This window comes from Triturus cristatus, chromosome 8, assembly GCF_964204655.1.
Source record: "Triturus cristatus chromosome 8, aTriCri1.1, whole genome shotgun sequence".
NCBI lineage: Eukaryota > Metazoa > Chordata > Amphibia > Caudata > Salamandridae > Triturus > Triturus cristatus.
In genome coordinates, this window is record NC_140591.1 from 1,653,241,834 (window position 1) to 1,653,269,631 (window position 27,798).

Below are 27,798 nucleotides of genomic sequence, written 5' to 3' on the forward strand. Positions count from 1 at the left end.
CGCAGAACAAAACCTCGGTAGGCTTACCAGGGCTCTTGCTGCGGCATTCTGGACACGTTGCATCCGGGAGATTTCAGCCTGGTTGGCCCCCAGCAGGAGCGAGCTGGCGTAATCAAGCCGCGAAAGTATGGATGCCTGTATGACCAGCTGTCTGGTAGAAGCATCAAAGAACCTCAAGATGGGTTGCAGCCCTCGCAAAATGCCAAAACAGGTAGCCACCACTTTTTTTGTGTGGACACTGAAACTCAAGACCGAATCAAACCACACCCCCAGGTTCTTTACCTCTGAAACTGGAACAGGAGTAACACCCAGTTCAGGAGGCCACCACCTATCACCCCAAAGATCCGTACGCTTACCCACAATCATGACCTTGGTTTTTTTTGCATTTAATTGAAGGCAATTGGCATTCATCCAACTAGCCACCGCCAAGAGACCATCCCGGAATCTGGGGGCATCCAGGTCAGAGTCCCCACTCAAGGCAACCGCCAGCTGCGTGTCGTCAGCATAGGAGACCATAGTCAAGCCCCAATGCTTGACGACATCCGCCAGCGGTCTCACATAGAGGTTGAATAATGTGGGACTCAACGACTAACCCTGAGGCACACCCATCTCCAGCGAATAGAATTTGGACTCAAAAGGCGGAGTAGCAACCTTGAAGGTCCGATCAGTAAGGAAAGAGCGGAACCAGTCGAGAGCAATACCCATGACACCCGCCTCCCTGAGACCCTGGAGTAGAATCCTATGCGAGACCGTATCAAACGCGGCACTGAGATCAAGTAATATCAGTGCCGCAGTCTGACCAGAGTCAAGCACAGAGCGGAGATGTTCCGTCATAAAGAGCAGGGCAGTCTCGGTGCTGTGACCAGCACGGAAACCATTCTGGGAGGGATCCAGAATACTTGCCCGTACAAGATGTTCAGTCAATACCTCATTCACGTGAGACTCAACAACTTTGGCGGCCCAAGGGAGGAGAGAAATCGGGCGATAGCTCTCGAGTTTGAGGGGGTCCATTGTGGGCTTTTTCAAGATAGGTGTTACAACAGCCTGTTTCCATTTAATTGGAACAGCGCCTGCGGCAAGGGAAAGATTAGGCAGGAGGCACCACTTTCTCTTGTCTGCTTACCTATTCAAGCCCTCTTTCCCTGTCTATTCCGGTCATCGATGAAGGCCTTCGGGCCTACCTGGGCCTCATCTCCGGCTCATGGAAAGGACGCCATTCAAAAAGTGTCCTCGATGTGGGTCGAAGTTTCCCCACACCGGCCTACATGAGGTGTGTAACCTCTGCCTCTCACCGGAACACGAGGCCAGAGACTTTCCAGCTTGCGCCTCCTTCCACTCCAAGAAAACGATCCGGGACCGACGAGCTAGAAGAACAATGGCTCGCTTGTCATGTTCGATCCCCGACGACATCTTCCAGGAAGGCGTCTATGTTCCGGAGCAAGTTCGGGTCGAAGAAGCCATCATCAGCGCCTCTGAAGCAGATGACTCTGACGTCGAGGACATTACTCTAGCTCAAAGGGCCATGAGTACAGACGTCGACCCCAACCCCCCCCCCTTGACATTATCAAGAAAGGCTTCGGTACCACCTTCACCTTCGGGCCCAGGTGCACACCAAGAGACTGCTTCCCATGCCCAGCCTTTGGGCCCGGTAAAGAAGCCTGCTAAGCCTTTAGGTGACTCGGGCTCGAGTCAGCCTACCCTCGGTGCTGAAAAACATACACCGGCACCGAAAAAGAAGATGTCCTCTTCCTCATCCACGCTGACCGCTGCTTCTACATCTAAGCACTCGGCATTGAAGGCTAGCACCGGTTCCTCGGCACCGACAACACCCTCTGAGCCGACCAAAAAACGACCACCAAAGGGCCCAACTCCCATTCTTCGAAGCCAAAGACATCGGAACCGAAAAAACACCAACAGGTTCCATCAAATAAAGACACTGCAAAACTTCACGGTTCCAAACCTAGAACCGCTACCGAGTCGGCGCTGAAAAAGCTTACGGCACTGAAGCCGGCGACTCCGAAGGATCGGCCTCCCACTAAGGAACTGTTTCGGCCAGATCCTACCCAAAAGACCCTTGTGAAGGATCCTAAGACTTGTCACTTAATGCATAGCATCAAGAAAAGACCCCTAGAAACGCCTGCACCGGCACCACCACCAAAAAAGAGAGACTTTGCTTCCTCTCCATTAAGGATCCCTTCTCCTCTTCCTCCTCCTCCACCCCCACCACACCGCTCTCCTACACCATCACCTACCCCAGTAGATGATGATGACAACACCTCAGATGATTCAGGGGGAGGTGCGGACGATCAACCCCTTGGGGACACTACCCATACAGGCTTCCTAGACCCCTTGGATGATTATAGTGTTCCCGACGTCCCTTACACCCCACAAGATGACATCTATCCTTCCAGGCCTTCCCCTCCGGAGGACAATATCGGCTTCAACCAGCTCCTTCACAGAGCTGCCCAGTACCACGGGGTTGCCCTTCATACAGACCCAGAAGAGGAGGATTTGCTCATGGACACTTTCGATACCACACAAAGGTCCACCTCAACTTTACCCATGCTTAAAGGGGTCATTAAGCATGCCCCAGAGATCTTTAAAGAACCAGTCAGGGCTCAATTTATCAACCCGAGAATAGAAAAAAAGTATAAGGCTGCTCCTACTGATCCAGCATACATTAAAGGCCCCACACCACTAGACTCCTTGGTAGTCTCTAATGCAAGGAAGAGAGCCAATTCCCAAACATCAGGTGACGCACCACCACCAGATAAAGAATCTAAACTCCTGGACGCATCTGAAGAACCAGGCTGAATTAGGCCTGGCGGCGCAGGGTACGCCTGAAATCTTCTGAGTTCGCCTGCTTAATTGTACAGAGACACGGAACAGTCTGTTGGCATAGGAACTTCAATTTATTAGCTGCAGCTAGGTACAGTTGTCCTAGAAGTACATCAGTTGTAGGTTCTCAGGAGACTGCCACTTCAATCCGTGGCTCACAGTCTTTTATAGCGCTTAAATCCCCTAAAGCAACAACGCCCTCAATGTGCAAAACATGTCATCCACTAGCAAACATTCCTTTTACAAGATACGGGATAACAGGTAATAGAAATTCCTTCCTTAGGGTCGTGTTCTCTACCTGACCCTATAGGCCAGGTGGCATGAGCATTCCTAAGTTTAATTAATTTACAACAGGACGTGTTTGCGTGATGCAGGTGGTGATTCGTAAAACAAAGGGAAGGCAGAGAAGGATCACCAAGGGTCAATAGATGGTTATCACGGAAATTAGTTGCTTCGAGCCGGGTGCCAGAATGTACTTTGCTCAGAGAGAAAGGAAAAAGGTCATTTAACATGTTACAGTTCAGTGTACGGAGAAACGCTACGAAGGTCGTCGGCGCCTGAGTGAGGGCAACATCACAATGGTGTCAATACGCAAGATGGAGCCGTAATCAAATTTCCTCAGACCCTCCTTTTGCCATTACTCAGGCAAAAACACACAGGCTGTTGTTAATCAGAATCGACTTCAATAGCCATGAAATCCACAAGCTGTTGTTGCAGCATTATTTTCGTGTTCTCTGCTTTCTGGGATACAGGATTTGGAACACACAGGGTGGCGCAAAGCCCGCATATAGCGGGACCACATTGTAGGCAAAGGCAACATGAGAAGAGAATAGCCAAAGTCGATCCGACAAAGGTAAGAATTTTCCATCCCCATGTAGACAGTAGTCCCCCAAACCATCCCATCAGAGACCAATTCCCTTCATCCTGGTGAACGGACTCAGCGATCTTATGTAGCTTAGAGATGGCTTGGTATACTGTAGGGGCGTTGTCTGGAATATAAATGCAACAGCTAGATCCGATCAATTTGCATACGCCCCCACGGTCAGCAAGAATAATATCTAATACCATCCTGTTCTGAAGCGTGACAAGGCGATCAGCAACGAGTTCTGCAGTGAGATTACTCAAAGCTCCAGCTGTTTCATTGACAGTGGCTTCTACAACTCGAATTAGTTGTCTTATGTCTCTACTGTTGGCTATTGGGCCCCAGAATGGAAGGAGTCTTTCAAGACATCTACGACTTCTTGTCCTGACGTATCCTGGTCAGACACCACCCTTCTTTTCTGTAAATGATGCTTGGCATCCGCTATACATGTAGGGGGCAACAACTAAGCTATATAACAAGTGCCTCTCCAATTACCAGGTAGAGAAGTGTAAGCCTTATTTCCACACAAGTATGTATTACGTGAGGGAACCATACGGGGCCAATCTGTCCCATTCAAGGTCACAATATGCTGGCATTTGCTTGTACCTTTATATTCTGACCCTCCTTTCCTAATACAGAATGGTGCTTGTCCAGGTACCACTAGAAAAGTTTGTCATTTTCGAGAGGTTTTATTAGAGGGCAGGAAATACAAATCCGTAGATCTGGTTTGGCGATCAGCATATTCTGACTTCTCACTATCCGTCCCATATATCCTTTTTCTGTCCCGCCAACATAAATGGTATAGATGTACTCCCAAGCTCCTTACGTCTCGGGTATCACCATCTCCAGAAAATACCCAACTGGCACTCAATTCCCACCATGCACTACAAGAACCATTAAATGAAAAAGGAAGGGTAATCCAGTATTCACCGAACTTGGCAGAAGACCACAAATTCAACAGGTCGTCGCATTAGTACCCAATTGATGTTAGTGTAGCATAGAAACAAATGTGTTGTTACGAAATTCACTCCTTCTCGACTCAACATGAGGGGGTAGAGTGACATGTGTATGCATTTCAACGGTAACTTTGGGAATGGGCTGCGTAAAAATTACATGTAGTCCCCATCCTTTGCAAGACAATATAATACACATTAAAATCAATATTATTAAAGCCACCACAAAACGATTATGCAATACTTTACCATGCTTCGTGCTTGTTGTTTGTATTTTGTCCATTCCCTTTCGAACAGTCATTTCCATCTCTAAATGTTGCCCGTGACGGGAGGTTGCTTCACTCAGCTGTGATTGTCTGTAGTTCTTTTTATTTTCCTACAAGTCCCACAGGCCTAGAGCCACACCTTGGGTCACAATTCTGAGACTACGATCACGGCCCTGCAACATGTGGAAATCGGGATAAAGACAAAGTCAATGAGGTACTACTGAGGTATTCTTGTTCAATCTGGGCCTCAAATCGTACCTCCGGGAACCAGGTACAGTTTGTTCTGGGAAACGGAGATGTGGTTCAGTAGGGTCCAACTCCAATGCCGGTGGTATTGCTGCTTGGGCGACCTCGTCGTCTTTTCCTTCTGATCTGGCAGAGTCTAGGCGTGAATCGCTAAACGGTCCATATCTTGGTATCCTTTCGCTTTCAGAATCGCCAATTTGTTTACGAACCCACTGATCATAAGGCAATGGTAGGGGCACTTTCTTGCAATGTACCCCATGTACCCAGTTCTTTTTGCCCACCACCTTCACTGCAGTACGCATCGTTAACAGTACTTGACGAGGTTCTCTCCAGCGAGGTTCCAAGTTCTTCGACCTCTGGAAGTTTTTAATGCAGACCCAATCTCCGGGTCGTATGGTATGACCAGGATCAGTTGAAGCCTGAGGCAAAGTATCTTGTACCTGTTGGTGAAGGACACGTAATTTAGTGGTGAGATCATGCAAATAGTCAATTAACAATGGATGCTCTATCTCGGAGTATTTCTTCGGCCTTGGGACTCCCCAAACATTTGCAGGGCGTCCAAATACAACCTCATAAGGACTAAGCCCCATACGGGAATGGGTGGCTGTTCTAGTGGATAAAAGAGCCAAGGACAGAGCATCAGGCCAAGCAAGACCCGTGCTGGCTTGTATCTTTGCGAGTTTAAGCTTAAGAGTGCCATTAGAGCATTCTACCAAACCCGCTGACTGAGGATGGTTCGCTGCGTGGAACTTTTGTCTTATGCCAAGGCCTGCATAAACTTTCTGCATGATCTGACCCACAAATTCACTTCCGTTGTCACTCCAAATAATTCTGGGCAACGCAAATCTCAGCAGAAACTTCTTCAAAAGGACTTTTGCCGTGGATAGAGCAGTATTATCTTTCAGGGGATAGGCCTCTATCCATCGGGAGAAGGCACATACCACAACAAGAACATACTTCAGATTGTTACATCGTTCCATGTGAATGTAATCTATTTGCAACACCTCAAAAGGGTACATTGGGGGTGCAAAGTGACCTGCCGGTGTTGGTGTTCCCTTCCCCGGGTTATGCATCAAGCATATAATACAATGCTTAACCAGATTGTCTGCACATTTAGAGATCCCCACATTCTACCATACCGGAGCCAGAAGTTTGCATATACTTTTAGCGCTAATGTGGGCTGGACCATGCGCCATGGTAAGTACTGGGAGTACATAAGCATCTGGCAACAACCAGCGTTGATGTTCTGACAAGTCTGTCCAGCACCCTGTCACATCCAACCTTCCTATACTGTCTTTCCACTTACTTAATTCTTTCTCTGTGGCTTCTGCCTGGATCGTTTTCACACTGTCCACAGTATTCTCACACATCCCTCCTTGTGTAACCCATCTAGCCGAGCCCGCAACATACATGCGGCTTGTAGTGTCTCTAGCCGTCTCTTTCGCTATCCGGTCTGCGAAAGCATTTCCTTGACCTACATCATCAGTAATCTTCTTATGTGCACTACACTTCACAATCGCTATCTGAGTGGGCAAGGTGAGCGATTCAAGAAGGTCATTTACCAATTGGCCATGCTGTATCTTAGTGCCATGGGAAGTGAGAAACCCTCTTTCCTTCCACAGGCGGCCAAAACTATGGGCCACTCCAAACGCATACTGACTATCAGTATACACATTCACCCTTTTCCTTTCAGCCGACACACAAGCTCTAGTCAGTGCTATCAATTCAGCTGCCTGAGCTGAATTATGCATAATACGCGCTGTTTCCACCACGGTGTACAAGGTAGTGACTGCATAGGCTGAGGTCGTTTCACCATTGGGAAGCTTAAAACAAGAATCATCCACCCATAGGATCCCATCCGGGTCCGGGAGTGGAGTATCCTTTAAATCAACTCTGCCTCTTGTCTCTTCCTCCGTGCGGAGGAAACAATCATGCTGCTCCTGAGTACCGTTTTCTACTGGAATTGGTAGCAATGTCTCCGGGTTCAAGGTATTACATCGCTTAATGTGTATGTGGCTAGCCAAGAGCGTCAGTTCGTACCCCGAAAGGCGGGCACTCGTGAGGTGTTGAGTCTTCGTTCTATTTAGGAGGGTGACTACTGCATGCGGTACCATGACAATGAGGGTATTATCTAATACCAATCCAGCAGACTGGCGAATGGAAACGGCTGCGGAGGCTGTAGCCCTCAAACAGCTAGGTGACGCCTTAGCCACTGGATCTAACGTGTCCGAAAAATAGGCACAGGGACGTTGCTTGTGCCCAAATCGTTGCGTTAAAACTGATAATGCGCCAGCTTCTTTCTCATGAACATAGAGTGTGAAAGGCTTACTGTAATCAGGAGTACCTAACACGGGCAGAGCACAAGGCAGTACGTAAATCAGTGAAACTTTTCTGACATTCCGCAGTCCATGGAAGCGGGTGTGGTGTATCTTTAAGAGTGAGTGCCAACAAGGGTTTCGCCAGAAGGGAAAAATTGGGGATCCATTGTCTACAATAAGAGGTAATACCTAAGAAGGCACGCACCTCTTTTTGCGTACATGGAATAGGCATTTGGGCAATTGCTTGAATACGTTCTGGGGTCAATCGCCGTCCCTCCTTTGACAAGAGATGACCTAGATAGGTAACCTCTTGGCAGCAATATTGCAATTTAGACGGTGAAACCTTGTGGTGGTGATCAGATAAGTGGCGTAACAGTGAAATAGTAGCCTTACTTTCCTCAGCAATGGGAATGCTGAAGAAAGCATTTTTGAGGTCAATGACAGAAAACCAGGAGGCTGAGGCAGGTATCATTGTCAATAGGGCATTGATATCCGGGACAACAGGGAATTGAGGTACTACAATCTTGTTGACCTCTCTGAGATCAATCACAAAACGATAGACAGGTGGCTGAGAGGGGTCGGTTCGTTTAAAAACAGGCAGAACAGGGCTATTGCATACATTTCCCCTAGTCTCTTCAACCACACCATTTTGTACCAAATCATGAACAGAGCTTTTTCGCCGTCACTGGAAATTCTATACTGTGGAATGCGAGGAAATTTAACATTAGGCTTGAGGGTAACAATGTAGGGCGGGATCCGCAGGAGGCCCACATCATTGGGGCCGGTGGCCCAGAGGGTGGCAGGAAAAGACTGTAATTCAGGGGGAAGCTGGTCTTTAGACAAATACATCGGTGAGGTCAATTTCTTACCTAAGGTAAGATGTACACCAGAAGGGGAACAGTGTAATGTCGCATACAATCTCTTCAATAAATCCAAACCCAGCAAATTTTCGCCACCACCAGTTGTTAAAAGGAGCGGGGCCTCCAATTTGTAAGGACCTATGGAAATAACTGGGGCGCCAGAAAAACCTACAGAAACATTTGTACAGCCAGACAAAGGTGCCCCAGGGAGTTTAGAGTGAATTATAGAACTCTCTGTCGCACCAGTGTCTAATAGGAATGACTCTGTAACACCTAGTGCTACAACATCAACATAAGGCCCACTTTGGTCCACTGGAACTGATACTACTCCCTCACTTTGTCCATGGCTGTCCTTGCTAGATTGGAAATTCTGACTCTCATCCTCGGTATAATAATCATCATTATAATAGTTGGTAGACTGAACAGTTGGCTGAACAAAATAATTCGTGGAGTTTCCAGGGGGCATGGAACGTTGGTTATTAGGCGATGTACCTCGTCCTCTACCTCTGGGTGCTGACTGATAACCACCCCGGCCTCGTGACCCGGGAATGCCGCCCGTGCGCTGTAGCAAAACTGGGCAATTATACTTTAAATGGCCTTCTTCTTTACAGTAAGCGCATTGATTTTGGCCCAGTGGGGGTTGGGGAACAAAAGGCCCAGACCTCTGCAACTGTCTCTGAAATTGATGAGGTGGCTGAAATTCACGTTGGGCAGGGCGAGGGGGATAAGCTTGTTGCAAAAGAACTTTTGGTTTCAGCTCTTTAGTCTTTTTATCAAGTTTCTCTCTTTCCTCTTTATCCCTGTTTTCATAATACTGAGCAGTAGCCAATATCTGGGTGATACTGCCCACGCACTTTCGGAATTCTTCAATTTATTAGCTATTTCCGGAACCAAATTAGACACAAATTTGTCTACAAACAGTCGTTGGCCACCTTCCGTGCTCATATCCTGACCACTATGATCAATAAACGTCTCCTCAAAACGAGTGAAGAAATCAGAGACACTTTCATCCGCTTTCTGCTTACAAGCTGTTAACTTATCCCAATTAACTCGCAGAGGGGGCATCATAGTTTTCAGTAAGGCAATGATCCTAGCTGGGAGTTCTGTAATTAAAGCCTCAGGTTTGGCACCACCCACTTGGAGTCTGTCCGCGGCAAGTATGGCAGCCCAATCACCCCCCAATTCCCCGGGATGGTCCTCCTTCCGAATCCTAGCCCATAATGGTTGTGGGACCACATTACCCATTAGCATGTCTATATCGGCCAAATTCATAATACATGCATCAACAGTTTGGGACAACTCTTTGTAGTACCCAGCAGGATTTTTACGGGGGTCCGGTAAGGACTGTTTAAGGGCCAATACCTCAGATCGTTTCCAAGGAACGTGTACCCACACATGTTGAAAGTGAGCTGGTATAAGAGGATTACCACCCTGAGCTGCAACCTCCTCTCTCCACACTGGGGGAACCTCTCTCATAGGATAGTGTTTTAACTTTCGGCTAACAGAGGAATCGCGTTCTGGCAAAGACCGGCAAACAAACATCATTCTAAAGGTGACAAGCGTTCTTACCGCGTCCTCAACCTCTGCGCCCACAATCAGCCCTTTACCAAACTCGGCCTGAACATCTAGCAGGCCCTGAGGGACTGGTCCCAATCCCATATTCTCCCACTCTTGACCTAAAATGCTACACATATTATCAAAAACATATCTCTGCGTCGGTGCCTCCCACTGCTGAAAGGTGTCCATAATATCTTGCATACTATACTGGCAGCCATTCGTGATCCACCTTCGGGCAAGAAGATCTAACACTTCCCGTTCATCTGGACCTGGGAGCTGACTACGAGTTTGTCTACGAGGAGGAACAGGGGTCATTTTAAGTGTCCCAAAGAGAGGGGACAAAAGGCCAGAAACTGTATCAACCATTCGCCTCCGAACAGAGGAGAATTCGTCATTAAGACAGGAGACAGAATATTAGGCGGGGCAGAAGAGGGACTAATAGGTACAAAAGGAGACGAAGGTAAGGGAGAGCCCGGTAATACCGGAAGAGGCTGTGATGGGGGTGCAGGAACTGATTGAGGAGCGACAGGTGGAACAACAGGTGGGACAGGTGGTAATAATAAAGGTGCATTTGCCCCTGGCACAGGCTGTAGTGCAAAAGGTACATTAGCCCCCTGGCCATAGGGCGGTGGTAACCTCAACAGATGGGACATTAAGGGATCCTTCTCAGGGTCCACATTCTTTTCTGTAGGGGAAATTGGCAACACTGAATAACATTTGTCTACCGCCATACGACGTTGCCTATCTGAAACCTCAATCGCATGATCGGTCTCATTATTTTCAAACTGTTGGGCAGCTTGTATGACAGACATATCCCTCCTATCTCTTTTAGCTTGTTTTATTTCTTTCTGTTTGGCCTCCTTACGCCATAAGCGGAAAGAGTCAAACATAGCCGGCCGGGCTTTTCGTTTAAACAAAGTTCCCTCCAAATTATCTAAGATTTTGAGCTCAAAACTGCCATTCTGCGGCCACCGTAAAACACCATCTTTCCTAGTATAGCGAACCCACGCCTCATTAAAGGCTATGGGACCAATACCATGTTTAGAATATACTTCATAAGTGGGAGTCCCGGCCGCAGGAATTGGACAAGAGTCCTCCAGTCGGGAATCCCAATCGCAACACCATCTTCTAAACTTACTGAAACCAGGCATCGGTATTACACTAGTTTCCTCACAAACTTCAAGGGGTTAATTAGTCACTTTATAGTACAAAAACTGCACTCACCCCTCGGTTTCGGCTTTTGCAAAAGTCGAACAAAGACAAAACAAAGACAAAGGAGTGGCCACTATACTTAACTTAACCAGATGTTTTCATACGTCAACAGAGGTCCGTCTAATGTCTCGCGATACCAATCATCATCGAAGGAGCCAAAGCATGGCGGCAGTCAGGCCAGTAGGTCTTCGCAGCCGTTGGAAAGGAGAAGCCACACTGTAAAAACCTTTGGTCCACTTACGACATGCAGGGGTCGATCACGTGGTGGGCGTCCTCCGGAATTTCCTTGCAGGGCTCCTCATGATCCTCGGGCTGGACCCACGACCTCTGAAGCCGCCTTATAAAGGGCACCATTTGAAGAACCAGGCTGAATTAGGCCTGGCGGCGCAGGGTACGCCTGAAATCTTCTGAGTGCGCCTGCCTAATTGTACAGAGACACGGAACACTCTGTTGGCATAGGAACTTCAATTTATTAGCTGCAGCTAGGTACAGTTGTCCTAGAAGTACATCAGTGGTAGGTTTGCAGGAGACTGCCACTTCAATCCGTGGCTCACAGTCTTTTATAGCGCTTAAATCCCCTAAAGCAACAACGCCCTCAATGTGCAAAACATGTCATCCACTAGCAAACATTCCTTTTACAAGATACAGGATAACAGGTAATAGAAAATCCTTCCCTAGGGTCGTGTTCTCTACCTGACCCTATAGGCCAGGTGGCATGAGCATTCCTAAGTTTAATTAATTTACAACAGGAAATGTTTGCGTGATGCAGGTGGTGAACCGTAAAACAAAAGGAAGGCAGAGAAGGATCACCAAGGGTCAATAGATGGTTATCACGGAAATTAGTTGCTTCGAGCCGGGTCCCAGAATGTACTTTGCTCAGAGAGAAAGGAAAAAGGTCATTTAACATGTTACAGTTCAGTGTACGGAGAAACGCTACGAAGGTCGTCGGTGCCTGAGTGAGGGCAACATCACAATGGTGTCAATACGCAAGATGGAGCCGTAATCAAATTTCCACAGACCCTCCTTTTGCCATTACTCAGCCAAAAACACACAGGCTGTTGTTAATCAGAATCGACTTCAATAGCCATGAAATCCACAAGCTGTTGTTGCAGCATTATTTTCGTGTTCTCTGCTTTCTGGGATACAGGATTTGGAACACACAGGGTGGCGCAAAGCCCGCATATAGCGGGACCACATTTTAGGCAAAGGCAACATGAGAAGAGAATAGCCAAAGTCGATCCGACAAAGGTAAGAATCTTCCATCCCCATGTAGACAGTAGTCCCCCAAACCATCCCATCAGAGACCAATTCCCTTCATCCTGGTGAACGGACTCAGCGATCAATTTGCATACGCCCCCACGGTCAGCAAGAATAATATCTAATACCATCCTGTTCTGAAGCGTGACAAGGCGATCAGCAACGAGTTCTGCAGTGAGATTACTCAAAGCTCCAGCTGTTTCATTGACAGTGGCTTCTACAACTCGAATTAGTTGTCTTATGTCTCTACTGTTGGCTATTGGGCCCCAGAATGGAAGGAGTACTTTCAAGACATCTACGACTTCTTGTCCTGACGTATCCTGGTCAGACACCACCCTTCTTTTCTGTAAATGATGCTTGGCATCCGCTATATATGTAGGGGGCAACAAGCAAGCTATATAACAAGTGCCTCTCCAATTACCAGGTAGAGAAGTGTAAGCCTTATTTCCACACACGAAGTATGTATTACGTGAGGGAACCATACGGGGCCAATCTGTCCCATTCAAGGTCACAATATGCTGGCATTTGCTTGTACCTTTATATTCTAACCCTCCTTTCCTAATACAGAATGGTGCTTGTCCAGGTACCACTAGAAAAGTTTGTCATTTTCGAGAGGTTTTATTAGAGGGCAGGAAATACAAATCCGTAGATCTGGTTTGGCGATCAGCATATTCTGACTTCTCACTATCCGTCCCATATATCCTTTTTCTGTCCCGCCAACATAAATGGTATAGATGTACTCCCAAGCTCCTTACGTCTCGGGTATCACCATCTCCAGAAAATACCCAACTGGCACTCAATTCCCTCCATGCACTACAAGAACCATTAAATGAAAAAGGAAGGGTAATTTATGGTATTCAAGTATTCACCGAACTTGGCAGAAGACCACAAACCCAACAGGTCGTCGCATTAGTACCCAATTGATGTTGGTGTAGCATAGAAACAAATGTGTTGTTAGGAAATTCACTCCTTCTCGACTCAACATGAGGGGGTAGAGTGACATGTGTATGCATTTCAACGGTAACTTTGGGAATGGGCTGCGTAAAAATTACATGTAGTCCCCATCCTATGCAAGACAATATAATACACATTAAAATCAATATTATTAAAGCCACCACAAAACGATTATGCAATAATTTACCATGCTTCGTGCTTGTTGTTTGTATTTTGTCCATTCCCTTTCGAACAGTCATTTCCATCTCTAAATGTTGCCCGTGACGGGAGGTTGCTTCACTCAGCTGTGATTGTCTGTAGTTCTTTTTATTTTCCTACAAGTCCCACAGGCCTAGAGCCACACCTTGGGTCACAATTCTGAGACTACGATCACGGCCCTGCAACATGTGGAAATCGGGATAAAGACAAAGTCAATGAGGTACTACTGAGGTATTCTTGTTCAATCTGGGCCTCAAATCGTACCTCCGGGAACCAGGTACAGTTTGTTCTGGGAAAAGGAGATGTGGTTCAGTAGGGTTCAACTCCAATGCCGGTGGTATTGCTGCTTGGGCGACCTCGTCGTCTTTTCCTTATGATCTGGCAGAGTCTAGGCGTGAATCGCTAAACGGTCCATATCTTGGTATCCTTTCGCTTTCAGAATCGCCAATTTGTTTATGAACCCACTGATCATAAGGCAATGGTAGGGGCACTTTCTTGCAATGTACCCCATGTACCCAGTTCTTTTTGCCCACCACCTTCACTGCAGTACGCGTCGTCAACAGTACTTGACGAGGTTCTCTCCAGCGAGGTTCCAAGTTCTTCGACCTCTGGAAGTTTTTAATGCAGACCCAATCTCCAGGTCGTATGGTATGACCAGGATCAGTTGAAGCCTGAGGCAAAGTATCTTGTACCTGTTGGTGAAGGACACGTAATTTAGTGGTGAGATCATGCAAATAGTCAATTAACAATCGATGCTCTATCTCGGAGTATTTCTTCGGCCTTGGGACTCCCCAAACATTTGCAGGGCTTCCAAATACAACCTCATAAGGACTAAGCCCCATACGGGAAAGGGTGGCTGTTCTAGTGGATAAAAGAGCCAAGGGCAGAGCATCAGGCCAAGCAAGACCCGTGCTGGCTTGTATCTTTGCGAGTTTAAGCTTAAGAGTGCCATTAGAGCATTCTACCAAACCCGCTGACTGAGGATGGTTCGCTGCGTGGAACTTTTGTCTTATGCCAAGGCCTGCATAAACTTTCTGCATGATCTGACCCACAAATTCACTTCCGTTGTCGCTCCAAATAATTCTGGGTAACGCAAATCTCAGCTGAAACTTCTTCAAAAGGACTTTTGCCGTGGATAGAGCAGTATTATCTTTCAGGGGATAGGCCTCTATCCATCGGGAGAAGGCACATACCACAACAAGAACATACTTCAGATTGTTACATCGTTCCATGTGAATGTAATCTATTTGCAAAACCTCAAAAGGGTACATTGGGGGAGCAAAGTGACCTGCCGGTGTTGGTGTTCCCTTCCCCGGGTTATGCATCAAGCATATAATACAATGCTTAACCAGATTGTCTGCACATTTAGAGATCCCCACATTCTACCATACCGGAGCCAGAAGTTTGCATATACTTTTAGCGCTAATGTGGGCTGGACCATGCGCCATGGTAACTACTGGGAGTACATAAGCATCTGGTAACAACCAGCGTTGATGTTCTGACAAGTCTGTCCAGCACCCTGTCACATCCAACCTTCCTATACTGTCTTTCCACTTACTTAATTCTTTCTCTGTGGCTTCTGCCTGGATCGTTTTCACACTGTCCACAGTATTCTCACACATCCCTCCTTGTGTAACCCATCTAGCAGAGCCCGCAACATACATGCGGCTTGTAGTGTCTCTAGCCGTCTCTTTCGCTATCCGGTCTGCGAAAGCATTTCCTTGACCTACATCATCAGTAATCTTCTTATGTGCACTACACTTCACAATCGCTATCTGAGTGGGCAAGGTGAGCGATTCAAGAAGGTCATTTACCAATTGGCCATGCTGTATCTTAGTGCCATGGGAAGTGAGAAACCCTCTTTCCTTCCACAAGCGGCCAAAACTATGGGCCACTCCAAACGCATACTGACTATCAGTATACACATTCACCCTTTTCCTTTCAGCCAACACACAAGCTCTAGTCAGTGCTATCAATTCAGCTGCCTGAGCTGAATTATGCATAATACGCGCTGTTTCCACCACGGTGTACAAGGTAGTGACTGCATAGGCTGAGGTCGTTTCACCATTGGGAAGCTTAAAACAAGAATCATCCACCCATAGGATCCCATCCGGGTCCGGGAGTGGAGTATCCTTTAAATCAACTCTGCCTCTTTTCTCTTCCTCCGTGCGGAGGAAACAATCATGCTGCTCCTGAGTACCGTTTTCTACTGGAATTGGTAGCAATGTCTCCGGGTTCAAGGTATTACATCGCTTAATGTGTATGTGGCTAGCCAAGAGCGTCAGTTCGTACCCCGAAAGGCGGGCACTCGTGAGGTGTTGAGTCTTCGTTCTATTTAGGAGGGTGACTACTGCATGCGGTACCATGACAATGAGGGTATTATCTAATACCAATCCAGCAGACTGGCGAATGGAAACGGCTGCGGAGGCTGTAGCCCTCAAACAGCTAGGTGACGCCTTAGCCACTGGATCTAACGTGTCCGAAAAATAGGCACAGGGACGTTGCTTGTGCCCAAATCGTTGCGTTAAAACTGATAATGCGCCAGCTTCTTTCTCATGAACATAGAGTGTGAAAGGCTTACTGTAATCAGGAGTACCTAACACGGGCAGAGCACAAGGCAGTACGTAAATCAGTGAAACTTTTCTGACATTCCGCAGTCCATGGAAGCGGGTGTGGTGTATCTTTAAGAGTGAGTGCCAACAAGGGTTTCGCCAGAAGGGAAAAATTGGGGATCCATTGTCTAGAATAAGAGGTAATACCTAAGAAGGCACGCACCTCTTTTTGCGTACATGGAATAGGCATTTGGGCAATTGCTTGAATACGTTCTGGGGTCAATCGCCGTCCCTCCTTTGACAAGAGATGACCTAGATAGGTAACCTCTTGGCAGCAATATTGCAATTTAGACGGTGAAACCTTGTGGTGGTGATCAGATAAGTGGCGTAACAGTGAAATAGTAGCCTTACTTTCCTCAGCAATGGGAATGCTGAAGAAAGCATTTTTGAGGTCAATGACAGAAAACCAGGAGGCTGAGGCAGGTATCATTGTCAATAGGGCATTGATATCCGGGACAACAGGGAATTGAGGTACTACAATCTTGTTGACCTCTCTGAGATCAATCACAAAACGATAGACAGGTGGCTGAGAGGGGTCGGTTCGTTTAAAAACAGGCAGAACAGGGCTATTGCATACATTTCCCCTAGTCTCTTCAACCACACCATTTTGTACCAAATCATGAACAGAGCTTTTTCGCCGTCACTGGAAATTCTATACTGTGGAATGCGAGGAAATTTAACATTAGGCTTGAGGGTAACAATGTAGGGCGGGATCCGCAGGAGGCCCACATCATTGGGGCCGGTGGCCCAGAGGGTGGCAGGAAAAGACTGTAATTCAGGGGGAAGCTGGTCTTTAGACAAATACATCGGTGAGGTCAATTTCTTACCTAAGGTAAGATGTACACCAGAAGGGGAACAGTGTAATGTCGCATACAATCTCTTCAATAAATCCAAACCCAGCAAATTTTCGCCACCACCAGTTGTTAAAAGGAGCGGGGCCTCCAATTTGTAAGGACCTATGGAAATAACTGGGGCGCCAGAAAAACCTACAGAAACATTTGTACAGCCAGACAAAGGTGCCCCAGGGAGTTTAGAGTGAATTATAGAACTCTCTGTCGCACCAGTGTCTAATAGGAATGACTCTGTAACACCTAGTGCTACAACATCAACATAAGGCCCACTTTGGTCCACTGGAACTGATACTACTCCCTCACTTTGTCCATGGCTGTCCTTGCTAGATTGGAAATTCTGACTCTCATCCTCGGTATAATAATCATCATTATAATAGTTGGTAGACTGAACAGTTGGCTGAACAAAATAATTCGTGGAGTTTCCAGGGGGCATGGAACGTTGGTTATTAGGCGATGTACCTCGTCCTCTACCTCTGGGTGCTGACTGATAACCACCCCGGCCTCGTGACCCGGGAATGCCGCCCGTGCGCTGTAGCAAAACTGGGCAATTATACTTTAAATGGCCTTCTTCTTTACAGTAAGCGCATTGATTTTGGCCCAGTGGGGGTTGGGGAACAAAAGGCCCAGACCTCTGCAACTGTCTCTGAAATTGATGAGGTGGCTGAAATTCACGTTGGGCAGGGCGAGGGGGATAAGCTTGTTGCAAAAGAACTTTTGGTTTCAGCTCTTTAGTCTTTTTATCAAGTTTCTCTCTTTCCTCTTTATCCCTGTTTTCATAATACTGAGCAGTAGCCAATATCTGGGTGATACTGCCCACGCACTTTCGGAATTCTTCAATTTATTAGCTATTTCCGGAACCAAATTAGACACAAATTTGTCTACAAACAGTCGTTGGCCACCTTCCGTGCTCATATCCTGACCAGTGTGATCAATAAACGTCTCCTCAAAACGAGTGAAGAAATCAGAGACACTTTCATCCGCTTTCTGCTTACAAGCTGTTAACTTATCCCAATTAACTCGCAGAGGGGGCATCATAGTTTTCAGTAAGGCAATGATCCTAGCTGGGAGTTCTGTAATTAAAGCCTCAGGTTTGGCACCACCCACTTGGAGTCTGTCCGCGGCAAGTATGGCAGCCCAATCACCCCCCAATTCCCCGGGATGGTCCTCCTTCCGAATCCTAGCCCATAATGGTTGTGGGACCACATTACCCATTAGCATGTCTATATCGGCCAAATTCATAATACATGCATCAACAGTTTGGGACAACTCTTTGTAGTACCCAGCAGGATTTTTACGGGGGTCCGGTAAGGACTGTTTAAGGGCCAATACCTCAGATCGTTTCCAAGGAACGTGTACCCACACATGTTGAAAGTGAGCTGGTATAAGAGGATTACCACCCTGAGCTGCAACCTCCTCTCTCCACACTGGGGGAACCTCTCTCATAGGATAGTGTTTTAACTTTCGGCTAACAGAGGAATCGCGTTCTGGCAAAGACCGGCAAACAAACATCATTCTAAAGGTGACAAGCGTTCTTACCGCGTCCTCAACCTCTGCGCCCACAATCAGCCCTTTACCAAACTCGGCCTGAACATCTAGCAGGCCCTGAGGGACTGGTCCCAATCCCATATTCTCCCACTCTTGACCTAAAATGCTACACATATTATCAAAAACATATCTCTGCGTCGGTGCCTCCCACTGCTGAAAGGTGTCCATAATATCTTGCATACTATACTGGGAGCCATTCGTGATCCACCTTCGGGCAAGAAGATCTAACACTTCCCGTTCATCTGGACCTGGGAGCTGACTACGAGTTTGTCTACGAGGAGGAACAGGGGTCATTTTAAGTGTCCCAAAGAGAGGGGACAAAAGGCCAGAAACTGTATCAACCATTCGCCTCCGAACAGAGGAGAATTCGTCATTAAGACAGGAGACAGAATATTAGGCGGGGCAGAAGAGGGACTAATAGGTACAAAAGGAGACGAAGGTAAGGGAGAGCCCGGTAATACCGGAAGAGGCTGTGATGGGGGTGCAGGAACTGATTGAGGAGCGACAGGTGGAACAACAGGTGGGACAGGTGGTAATAATAAAGGTGCATTTGCCCCTGGCACAGGCTGTAGTGCAAAAGGTACATTAGCCCCCTGGCCATAGGGCGGTGGTAACCTCAACAGATGGGACATTAAGGGATCCTTCTCAGGGTCCACATTCTTTTCTGTAGGGGAAATTGGCAACACTGAATAACATTTGTCTACCGCCATACGACGTTGCCTATCTGAAACCTCAATCGCATGATCGGTCTCATTATTTTCAAACTGTTGGGCAGCTTGTATAACAGACATATCCCTCCTATCTCTTTTAGCTTGTTTTATTTCTTTCTGTTTGGCCTCCTTACGCCATAAGCGGAAAGAGTCAAACATAGCCGGCCGGGCTTTTCGTTTAAACAAAGTTCCCTCCAAATTATCTAAGATTTTGAGCTCAAAACTGCCATTCTGCGGCCACCGTAAAACACCATCTTTCCTAGTATAGCGAACCCACGCCTCATTAAAGGCTATGGGACCAATACCATGTTTAGAATATACTTCATAAGTGGGAGTCCCGGCCGCAGGAATTGGACAAGAGTCCTCCAGTCGGGAATCCCAATCGCAACAACACCATCTTCTAAACTTACTGAAACCAGGCATCGGTATTACACTAGTTTCCTCACAAACTTCAAGGGGTTAATTAGTCACTTTATAGTACAAAAACTGCACTCACCCCTCGGTTTCGGCTTTTGCAAAAGTCGAACAAAGACAAAACAAAGACAAAGGAGTGGCCACTATACTTAACTTAACCAGATGTTTTCATACGTCAACAGAGGTCCGTCTAATGTCTCGCGATACCAATCATCATCGAAGGAGCCAAAGCATGGCGGCAGTCAGGCCAGTAGGTCTTCGCAGCCGTTGGAAAGGAGAAGCCACACTGTAAAAACCTTTGGTCCACTTACGACATGCAGGGGTCGATCACGTGGTGGGCGTCCTCCGGAATTTCCTTGCAGGGCTCCTCATGATCCTCGGGCTGGACCCACGACCTCTGAAGCCGCCTTATAAAGGGCACCATTTGAAGAACCAGGCTGAATTAGGCCTGGCGGCGCAGGGTACGCCTGAAATCTTCTGAGTGCGCCTGCCTAATTGTACAGAGACACGGAACACTCTGTTGGCATAGGAACTTCAATTTATTAGCTGCAGCTAGGTACAGTTGTCCTAGAAGTACATCAGTGGTAGGTTTGCAGGAGACTGCCACTTCAATCCGTGGCTCACAGTCTTTTATAGCGCTTAAATCCCCTAAAGCAACAACGCCCTCAATGTGCAAAACATGTCATCCACTAGCAAACATTCCTTTTACAAGATACAGGATAACAGGTAATAGAAAATCCTTCCCTAGGGTCGTGTTCTCTACCTGACCCTATAGGCCAGGTGGCATGAGCATTCCTAAGTTTAATTAATTTACAACAGGAAATGTTTGCGTGATGCAGGTGGTGAACCGTAAAACAAAAGGAAGGCAGAGAAGGATCACCAAGGGTCAATAGATGGTTATCACGGAAATTAGTTGCTTCGAGCCGGGTCCCAGAATGTACTTTGCTCAGAGAGAAAGGAAAAAGGTCATTTAACATGTTACAGTTCAGTGTACGGAGAAACGCTACGAAGGTCGTCGGTGCCTGAGTGAGGGCAACATCACAATGGTGTCAATACGCAAGATGGAGCCGTAATCACATTTCCACAGACCCTCCTTTTGCCTGAGTAAAAACACACAGGCTGTTGTTAATCAGAATCGACTTCAATAGCCATGAAATCCACAAGCTGTTGTTGCAGCATTATTTTCGTGTTCTCTGCTTTCTGGGATACAGGATTTGGAACACACAGGGTGGCGCAAAGCCCGCATATAGCGGGACCACATTGTAGGCAAAGGCAACATGAGAAGAGAATAGCCAAAGTCGATCCGACAAAGGTAAGAATCTTCCATCCCCATGTAGACAGTAGTCCCCCAAACCATCCCATCAGAGACCAATTCCCTTCATCCTGGTGAACGGACTCAGCGATCAATTTGCATACGCCCCCACGGTCAGCAAGAATAATATCTAATACCATCCTGTTCTGAAGCGTGACAAGGCGATCAGCAACGAGTTCTGCAGTGAGATTACTCAAAGCTCCAGCTGTTTCATTGACAGTGGCTTCTACAACTCGAATTAGTTGTCTTATGTCTCTACTGTTGGCTATTGGGCCCCAGAATGGAAGGAGTACTTTCAAGACATCTACGACTTCTTGTCCTGACGTATCCTGGTCAGACACCACCCTTCTTTTCTGTAAATGATGCTTGGCATCCGCTATATATGTAGGGGGCAACAAGCAAGCTATATAACAAGTGCCTCTCCAATTACCAGGTAGAGAAGTGTAAGCCTTATTTCCACACACGAAGTATGTATTACGTGAGGGAACCATACGGGGCCAATCTGTCCCATTCAAGGTCACAATATGCTGGCATTTGCTTGTACCTTTATATTCTAACCCTCCTTTCCTAATACAGAATGGTGCTTGTCCAGGTACCACTAGAAAAGTTTGTCATTTTCGAGAGGTTTTATTAGAGGGCAGGAAATACAAATCCGTAGATCTGGTTTGGCGATCAGCATATTCTGACTTCTCACTATCCGTCCCATATATCCTTTTTCTGTCCCGCCAACATAAATGGTATAGATGTACTCCCAAGCTCCTTACGTCTCGGGTATCACCATCTCCAGAAAATACCCAACTGGCACTCAATTCCCTCCATGCACTACAAGAACCATTAAATGAAAAAGGAAGGGTAATGTATGGTATTCAAGTATTCACCGAACTTGGCAGAAGACCACAAACCCAACAGGTCGTCGCATTAGTACCCAATTGATGTTGGTGTAGCATAGAAACAAATGTGTTGTTAGGAAATTCACTCCTTCTCGACTCAACATGAGGGGGTAGAGTGACATGTGTATGCATTTCAACGGTAACTTTGGGAATGGGCTGCGTAAAAATTACATGTAGTCCCCATCCTATGCAAGACAATATAATACACATTAAAATCAATATTATTAAAGCCACCACAAAACGATTATGCAATAATTTACCATGCTTCGTGCTTGTTGTTTGTATTTTGTCCATTCCCTTTCGAACAGTCATTTCCATCTCTAAATGTTGCCCGTGACGGGAGGTTGCTTCACTCAGCTGTGATTGTCTGTAGTTCTTTTTATTTTCCTACAAGTCCCACAGGCCTAGAGCCACACCTTGGGTCACAATTCTGAGACTACGATCACGGCCCTGCAACATGTGGAAATCGGGATAAAGACAAAGTCAATGAGGTACTACTGAGGTATTCTTGTTCAATCTGGGCCTCAAATCGTACCTCCGGGAACCAGGTACAGTTTGTTCTGGGAAAAGGAGATGTGGTTCAGTAGGGTTCAACTCCAATGCCGGTGGTATTGCTGCTTGGGCGACCTCGTCGTCTTTTCCTTATGATCTGGCAGAGTCTAGGCGTGAATCGCTAAACGGTCCATATCTTGGTATCCTTTCGCTTTCAGAATCGCCAATTTGTTTATGAACCCACTGATCATAAGGCAATGGTAGGGGCACTTTCTTGCAATGTACCCCATGTACCCAGTTCTTTTTGCCCACCACCTTCACTGCAGTACGCGTCGTTAACAGTACTTGACGAGGTTCTCTCCAGCGAGGTTCCAAGTCCTTCGACCTCTGGAAGTTTTTAATGCAGACCCAATCTCCAGGTCGTATGGTATGACCAGGATCAGTTGAAGCCTGAGGCAAAGTATCTTGTACCTGTTGGTGAAGGACACGTAATTTAGTGGTGAGATCATGCAAATAGTCAATTAACAATGGATGCTCTATCTCGGAGTATTTCTTCGGCCTTGGGACTCCCCAAACATTTGCAGGGCTTCCAAATACAACCTCATAAGGACTAAGCCCCATACGGGAAAGGGTGGCTGTTCTAGTGGATAAAAGAGCCAAGGGCAGAGCATCAGGCCAAGCAAGACCCGTGCTGGCTTGTATCTTTGCGAGTTTAAGCTTAAGAGTGCCATTAGAGCATTCTACCAAACCCGCTGACTGAGGATGGTTCGCTGCGTGGAACTTTTGTCTTATGCCAAGGCCTGCATAAACTTTCTGCATGATCTGACCCACAAATTCACTTCCGTTGTCGCTCCAAATAATTCTGGGTAACGCAAATCTCAGCTGAAACTTCTTCAAAAGGACTTTTGCCGTGGATAGAGCAGTATTATCTTTCAGGGGATAGGCCTCTATCCATCGGGAGAAGGCACATACCACAACAAGAACATACTTCAGATTGTTACATCGTTCCATGTGAATGTAATCTATTTGCAAAACCTCAAAAGGGTACATTGGGGGAGCAAAGTGACCTGCCGGTGTTGGTGTTCCCTTCCCCGGGTTATGCATCAAGCATATAATACAATGCTTAACCAGATTGTCTGCACATTTAGAGATCCCCACATTCTACCATACCGGAGCCAGAAGTTTGCATATACTTTTAGCGCTAATGTGGGCTGGACCATGCGCCATGGTAACTACTGGGAGTACATAAGCATCTGGTAACAACCAGCGTTGATGTTCTGACAAGTCTGTCCAGCACCCTGTCACATCCAACCTTCCTATACTGTCTTTCCACTTACTTAATTCTTTCTCTGTGGCTTCTGCCTGGATCGTTTTCACACTGTCCACAGTATTCTCACACATCCCTCCTTGTGTAACCCATCTAGCAGAGCCCGCAACATACATGCGGCTTGTAGTGTCTCTAGCCGTCTCTTTCGCTATCCGGTCTGCGAAAGCATTTCCTTGACCTACATCATCAGTAATCTTCTTATGTGCACTACACTTCACAATCGCTATCTGAGTGGGCAAGGTGAGCGATTCAAGAAGGTCATTTACCAATTGGCCATGCTGTATCTTAGTGCCATGGGAAGTGAGAAACCCTCTTTCCTTCCACAAGCGGCCAAAACTATGGGCCACTCCAAACGCATACTGACTATCAGTATACACATTCACCCTTTTCCTTTCAGCCAACACACAAGCTCTAGTCAGTGCTATCAATTCAGCTGCCTGAGCTGAATTATGCATAATACGCGCTGTTTCCACCACGGTGTACAAGGTAGTGACTGCATAGGCTGAGGTCGTTTCACCATTGGGAAGCTTAAAACAAGAATCATCCACCCATAGGATCCCATCCGGGTCCGGGAGTGGAGTATCCTTTAAATCAACTCTGCCTCTTGTCTCTTCCTCCGTGCGGAGGAAACAATCATGCTGCTCCTGAGTACCGTTTTCTACTGGAATTGGTAGCAATGTCTCCGGGTTCAAGGTATTACATCGCTTAATGTGTATGTGGCTAGCCAAGAGCGTCAGTTCGTACCCCGAAAGGCGGGCACTCGTGAGGTGTTGAGTCTTCGTTCTATTTAGGAGGGTGACTACTGCATGCGGTACCATGACAATGAGGGTATTATCTAATACCAATCCAGCAGACTGGCGAATGGAAACGGCTGCGGAGGCTGTAGCCCTCAAACAGCTAGGTGACGCCTTAGCCACTGGATCTAACGTGTCCGAAAAATAGGCACAGGGACGTTGCTTGTGCCCAAATCGTTGCGTTAAAACTGATAATGCGCCAGCTTCTTTCTCATGAACATAGAGTGTGAAAGGCTTACTGTAATCAGGAGTACCTAACACGGGCAGAGCACAAGGCAGTACGTAAATCAGTGAAACTTTTCTGACATTCCGCAGTCCATGGAAGCGGGTGTGGTGTATCTTTAAGAGTGAGTGCCAACAAGGGTTTCGCCAGAAGGGAAAAATTGGGGATCCATTGTCTACAATAAGAGGTAATACCTAAGAAGGCACGCACCTCTTTTTGCGTACATGGAATAGGCATTTGGGCAATTGCTTGAATACGTTCTGGGGTCAATCGCCGTCCCTCCTTTGACAAGAGATGACCTAGATAGGTAACCTCTTGGCAGCAATATTGCAATTTAGACGGTGAAACCTTGTGGTGGTGATCAGATAAGTGGCGTAACAGTGAAATAGTAGCCTTACTTTCCTCAGCAATGGGAATGCTGAAGAAAGCATTTTTGAGGTCAATGACAGAAAACCAGGAGGCTGAGGCAGGTATCATTGTCAATAGGGCATTGATATCCGGGACAACAGGGAATTGAGGTACTACAATCTTGTTGACCTCTCTGAGATCAATCACAAAACGATAGACAGGTGGCTGAGAGGGGTCGGTTCGTTTAAAAACAGGCAGAACAGGGCTATTGCATACATTTCCCCTAGTCTCTTCAACCACACCATTTTGTACCAAATCATGAACAGAGCTTTTTCGCCGTCACTGGAAATTCTATACTGTGGAATGCGAGGAAATTTAACATTAGGCTTGAGGGTAACAATGTAGGGCGGGATCCGCAGGAGGCCCACATCATTGGGGCCGGTGGCCCAGAGGGTGGCAGGAAAAGACTGTAATTCAGGGGGAAGCTGGTCTTTAGACAAATACATCGGTGAGGTCAATTTCTTACCTAAGGTAAGATGTACACCAGAAGGGGAACAGTGTAATGTCGCATACAATCTCTTCAATAAATCCAAACCCAGCAAATTTTCGCCACCACCAGTTGTTAAAAGGAGCGGGGCCTCCAATTTGTAAGGACCTATGGAAATAACTGGGGCGCCAGAAAAACCTACAGAAACATTTGTACAGCCAGACAAAGGTGCCCCAGGGAGTTTAGAGTGAATTATAGAACTCTCTGTCGCACCAGTGTCTAATAGGAATGACTCTGTAACACCTAGTGCTACAACATCAACATAAGGCCCACTTTGGTCCACTGGAACTGATACTACTCCCTCACTTTGTCCATGGCTGTCCTTGCTAGATTGGAAATTCTGACTCTCATCCTCGGTATAATAATCATCATTATAATAGTTGGTAGACTGAACAGTTGGCTGAACAAAATAATTCGTGGAGTTTCCAGGGGGCATGGAACGTTGGTTATTAGGCGATGTACCTCGTCCTCTACCTCTGGGTGCTGACTGATAACCACCCCGGCCTCGTGACCCGGGAATGCCGCCCGTGCGCTGTGGCAAAACTGGGCAATTATACTTTAAATGGCCTTCTTCTTTACAGTAAGCGCATTGATTTTGGCCCAGTGGGGGTTGGGGAACAAAAGGCCCAGACCTCTGCAACTGTCTCTGAAATTGATGAGGTGGCTGAAATTCACGTTGGGCAGGGCGAGGGGGATAAGCTTGTTGCAAAAGAACTTTTGGTTTCAGCTCTTTAGTCTTTTTATCAAGTTTCTCTCTTTCCTCTTTATCCCTGTTTTCATAATACTGAGCAGTAGCCAATATCTGGGTGATACTGCCCACGCACTTTCGGAATTCTTCAATTTATTAGCTATTTCCGGAACCAAATTAGACACAAATTTGTCTACAAACAGTCGTTGGCCACCTTCCGTGCTCATATCCTGACCAGTGTGATCAATAAACGTCTCCTCAAAACGAGTGAAGAAATCAGAGACACTTTCATCCGCTTTCTGCTTACAAGCTGTTAACTTATCCCAATTAACTCGCAGAGGGGGCATCATAGTTTTCAGTAAGGCAATGATCCTAGCTGGGAGTTCTGTAATTAAAGCCTCAGGTTTGGCACCACCCACTTGGAGTCTGTCCGCGGCAAGTATGGCAGCCCAATCACCCCCCAATTCCCCGGGATGGTCCTCCGTCCGAATCCTAGCCCATAATGGTTGTGGGACCACATTACCCATCAGCATGTCTATATCGGCCAAATTCATAATACATGCATCAACAGTTTGGGACAACTCTTTGTAGTACCCAGCAGGATTTTTACGGGGGTCCGGTAAGGACTGTTTAAGGGCCAATACCTCAGATCGTTTCCAAGGAACGTGTACCCACACATGTTGAAAGTGAGCTGGTATAAGAGGATTACCACCCTGAGCTGCAACCTCCTCTCTCCACACTGGGGGAACCTCTCTCATAGGATAGTGTTTTAACTTTCGGCTAACAGAGGAATCGCGTTCTGGCAAAGACCGGCAAACAAACATCATTCTAAAGGTGACAAGCGTTCTTACCGCGTCCTCAACCTCTGCGCCCACAATCAGCCCTTTACCAAACTCGGCCTGAACATCTAGCAGGCCCTGAGGGACTGGTCCCAATCCCATATTCTCCCACTCTTGACCTAAAATGCTACACATATTATCAAAAACATATCTCTGCGTCGGTGCCTCCCACTGCTGAAAGGTGTCCATAATATCTTGCATACTATACTGGGAGCCATTTGTGATCCACCTTCGGGCAAGAAGATCTAACACTTCCCGATCATCTGGACCTGGGAGCTGACTACGAGTTTGTCTACGAGGAGGAACAGGGGTCATTTTAAGTGTCCCAAAGAGAGGGGACAAAAGGCCAGAAACTGTATCAACCATTCGCCTCCGAACAGAGGAGAATTCGTCATTAAGACAGGAGACAGAATATTAGGCGGGGCAGAAGAGGGACTAATAGGTACAAAAGGAGACGAAGGTAAGGGAGAGCCCGGTAATACCGGAAGAGGCTGTGATGGGGGTGCAGGAACTGATTGAGGAGCGACAGGTGGAACAACAGGTGGGACAGGTGGTAATAATAAAGGTGCATTTGCCCCTGGCACAGGCTGTAGTGCAAAAGGTACATTAGCCCCCTGGCCATAGGGCGGTGGTAACCTCAACAGATGGGACATTAAGGGATCCTTCTCAGGGTCCACATTCTTTT

At 46.9% G+C, this 27,798-nt stretch overlaps 1 protein-coding gene across 3 annotated transcripts in view; it reads left to right on the top strand.

The window, feature by feature from the left end:
- The window catches only part of LOC146808495 (transient receptor potential cation channel subfamily M member 2-like), a 1,799,999-nt gene that overhangs the window by 917,305 nt on the left and 854,896 nt on the right, over nucleotides 1-27,798 (top strand). The gene's annotated exons all lie outside the window — the stretch shown is intronic.